Raw genomic sequence first — 4,478 nt, forward strand, 5'->3', positions numbered from 1 at the left:
TGGAGATTTAGACTTTCGACTCATAAAGGTGATCGATTTGTCACCATCACTAAGTGTCATTCTACCCTCTCTTACATTAATGAACACCTCGGTGGACGCTAAAAATGGTCGACTTAAAATTAGAGGAATGTTTGAGTCCTCTTCTACGTCAATGACAATAAATTCGACTAGAAAGGTTAAATTACCTACTTGAACGGGTAGGTTGTCAGCAATTCCAACTGGGTGCTTAATGGTTTGATCAAAGAGTCTAACACTCATTTTCGTTGGACTTAACTCACCTACTCCTAATCTCTTATATAATGAAAGAGGCATAACACTCATACTCGCACCTAAATCTGCTAGTGCATCATACATGACACAATCACTAAGTAGACAAGGAACAATAAATTCACCCGGATCACCCACCTTGGGTGGAGGTTTTGGTGGAACTGTCTTCACCGGGTTTATCTTTACGGTTTTTGTTTCTTGTACTTTCTTATTATTCTTCTTCTTTCTAGAGGTATCACAAACTTTATTACCTATTACTTTCTCATACTCAACTCCTTTTCTTGGAAACGGGATGGGTGGTCTGTATGGTGCCACCACTGGCTTTACATACTCGGGTGGTAGTGGTGGTGTTGTAACTTCTTCATTGTTACTCACATCTAAAACCTTCCCATCTTCCGATGCTGGTTTTTCAGAATTCGTTGACACCATATTAACATTCTCATTCCGAGGATTTACTTCAGTATTACTCGGTAGCTTTCCTTGTTCCCTCTCATTCATCATGCTAGCAAGAGTACCTACGTGTTTTTCTAGATTCAAAATGGAAGCTTGTTGAGTTCTTAATGACTGATCAAACCTCTCATTTGTTTGGGTTTGAGATGTAATAAATTGTGTCTGAGATTCCATTAGCTTTGCCATCATTTCTTCCAGATTTGGCTTTTTCTCTTCAGTTTTTTGTGGTGGTTTATACAAGCTAGGTCTTTGTTGATTGAAAGTGTTGTTTTGAGTTGGTTGGTTATTCGGACCTTGTTGGTTGTACGAGTTATTGTTAGGTCCATTTAGATTGTAAAGAATGTTTTGATTTCGATTGAAGTTTGGCCTTGGCGGTTGATAATTATTTTGATAATTATTTCCCGGCCTTTGGTTCATGTAGGAAACATTCTCTCGTTGTTCCATCGTTTGTTCAATGTGACAATCTTTCGTTAAGTGTGGTCCACCGCATTGCTCACAACTGATTCGTATTGCGTGAATATCTTTAGTCATATTTTCCATTCGTCTCTCGAAAGCATCTATTTTTGCGGAAACGGAATAAAAGTCATGGCTAGAATCAGCTCTAGCCACTTTAGAGGAACGAAAAATATCTTTTTCCTGTCACCACTCATGTGAGTGGGAGGCTGTGTTATCAATAATTTTGTGAGCTTCGGTTGCGGTTTTCTTCATAATGGAACTACCAGCTGCTATGTCGATGTCTTTTCGTGTAGTAATATCGTATCCTTGATAGAATATTTGTACTATTTGATAAGTGTCTAAACCGTGCTGAGGACATCCTCTCAATGACTTTTCGAATCTTGTCCACGCCTCATATAATGTTTCATTTGGCTTTTGCGTGAACGTAATAATTTCTCCTTGAAGTCTCACAGCTTTAGATGCCGGAAAGAATTGTTTAAGAAAATTTTCAACTAAAACATCCCATGTATCAATCGCTCCTTCAGGTAATGATTCTAACCAATCTTTGGCTTCTCCCTTTAAAGTCCAGGGAAACAACATGAGATAAATCTGTTCATCCTCAATTTCTCTGATTTTGAATAGAGTACAGATCCTATTAAAGGTTCGAAGATGTTCGTTTGGATCTTCTTTTGGCGTACCACTATATTGGCATTGATTAGTTACCATGTGTAGGATTTGTCCTTTGATTTCATAATCTGGCGCATTAATATCTGGCTTAATAATGGCGTGACCTTGGCCAGTGCGTGTGGCTCTCATTCGGTCTTCCATACTTAGAGGTTCCGTTACTTCCATAATTGAATTTTTTAAATACGAATCACTAGAGGATTCTGATTTAACGGTTTGTGGTTCAGGGGGAATGATTAGTGGTTCAGGACCTTGGAATTGTCCTTGAATATCCTCCGGGTTCTCAATTGTGAAGTCGGGTTCAAAAAATGGATTATCGGAAATTTGAGTTGAAGAACTTGTTCGTCTAGATGATGATTCTAAAGAAAAATCAACGGCGATAATATTGGCTAGATGTCTTGAATGAGTTACAGGTGGTGAATGTATGAAAGGTGGTGAACGTTTTGCTCGGTGCATTCACTGAATATCCTATTAGTTATAAAAGATAAAAATTATATAAGCTATCAAATTAATAGACTTTTCTGATTTTGCCCACGTTTCGAATAGCCAATAGATGCAGCAGGTAGCCAGGACCCTTTAAATCGGAAGCCTACAACTCGCCACTAACAAATCCAACTATTTCTACGAACCAGAAAATTTTGGATGTCTATCAATTTAATCGCTTAAAATAATTTTTCGTCGAAGTTTTAAAGAAAATAAAGAAGATTTTATGTCCAAAAGAACTAGAGCGTAGAAATGAGAAAGAAAAGGAGCGCGTCAAAAAACGTCGAAAAATAAAAAGTCGAAAAATAAAAATAAGAAAGTAGAGCGTCGAAACTTAAAAGGTCTAAAAACTAAATATTAAAACTTGCGTCTAAAGGTATTAAAGCTTAAAGGAATTCTAAATCAAAAACGGCAATTACTTAAAAAGCACTAAAATTTATTTAAAACTAAGGCGATAAGCGATGTCGTAAGATTCTAAAGCGCCTAAATCTTAATCTAAAGAAAAAGCACTTAAGGGAATTTACGGCAAAGCCTAAAAATCTAGAAGTATAAAAATAACTACGGCAAAACTAAACTTAAAACTAAATACGAATGACAAATATAAAAATTACGAGTTTAAACGAATAAAAAGATACAAAATGTAAAAATGAAACTAAAGTTATAAAAATACAATTTTATAAAAATATTATTTTTATATTATTTATATAAAAGTATTAATCTATATATTTAATAATAATACTAAAACTTGAAATTACAAATTATTATTAAAACTAGATATAAATATATATTAATTAATTAAAACCCTAATAATAATAATAATAATTAATGAAACCCTACTGTATTAAATGTGTTTAAGGATCAGGTCTGTCACGTCACTTCATGCGACCGCATGGTTATAGAGCATCTTTCTCATGCGATCGCATGGGCAGGAAATCCAGAAATGTTTTGGGCTATAACAGACTCGGCCCAATTTAATTTTATATATATATATATATATATATATATATATTAAAAAATTCACAAAAATATATAAAGAAAATATTTATTAAAATAAACTTATATTTTAAAACTAAATATAAAAATAGAAATACTTTATAATTTTATATATTTTAAACAAACTCTTAAAAATATATAATTTTTTTTAATGTTTTATATTTTTTTTTTCTTTTTTGTATATCAATTATATTTTTACAAATATAAAAATATAGCATTTCGCCTGTTCCCCGGCAGCGGCGCCAAAAATACTTGATGTTATGCGAGGTGTACACGAAATAGTTATTATTTTTACTGCGAAATACTATTAAATACGATACAATTTTACACAAGTTATTTATTTATTTATAGAGTGGATATACCTAAACCTTGCTACAACACTATAGGCAGTGTACCTAATCGTAAAGTAGTGTAGTTTTTAGTAAGTCCGGTTCGTTCCGCAGGGAGACGGCTTATTTTACACTATATTTTTATATAACTGTATTTGTACATTATATATGTATATATATTACAATTAATTTTATTATAACAGGGGGTTTACCGTTTAATGACCGGTTTGTCGATTTTATATTTTAAGTCACAATTAAAACCTAATGCAAAATATTATATATAACTTAATTTAAAGCTTAAAATAAATAACGATATTTAAATGACAAAATATAAAATTGCGATAAGAAATGAAATAAAATAATTATGCTTACTTAAACTTCCGTAATCATGATGTTTGACGTTTTAATTTTAATTTATTATCCTGGGTTAATTGTCCTTTGTCCTGGATTATTTGATAAGTCCATCTGGTTTTATCCATAATAGTCCATCGGTTATAATTATAAAGTGCGAGGGTCTTCGCCAAATTAACCTTATACCCGAAGTCAAATATTCCAACTAATTGGAGATTCGAACTGTAACAAGGTTTTAATACTTTGTTTAATGATTACACCAGGCTATCGACTGCTTGTAATCCAAGGTTTTAATACTTTGTTAACAATTACACCAATTATCCTTGTATGTAATCCACCCCTGTTTTAATGAGATATGAATATTAATTTACCCACTTGATCAGAATGAATAATCAATTACCTAACCCGAATAATAAATTAAATGATCGTAAAAGATGTCGTATAAACGTCACTAAATAGAACATACATAATCATTTTAATAATTAT

At 32.5% G+C, this 4,478-nt stretch overlaps 1 non-coding gene across 1 annotated transcript; it reads left to right on the forward strand.

Annotated features, from left to right (window-relative positions):
* The first annotated feature begins 1,513 nt into the window (after positions 1–1,513).
* Positions 1,514–1,620, forward strand: LOC139903322 (small nucleolar RNA R71). Its single transcript, XR_011778149.1, has one exon. It is a non-coding gene; the product is annotated as a small nucleolar RNA R71 (small nucleolar RNA).
* Positions 1,621–4,478: the final 2,858 nt, after the last annotated feature.

This window comes from Rutidosis leptorrhynchoides, chromosome 3 (assembly GCF_046630445.1).
Source record: "Rutidosis leptorrhynchoides isolate AG116_Rl617_1_P2 chromosome 3, CSIRO_AGI_Rlap_v1, whole genome shotgun sequence".
In the NCBI taxonomy this organism is placed as follows: Eukaryota; Viridiplantae; Streptophyta; class Magnoliopsida; order Asterales; family Asteraceae; genus Rutidosis; species Rutidosis leptorrhynchoides.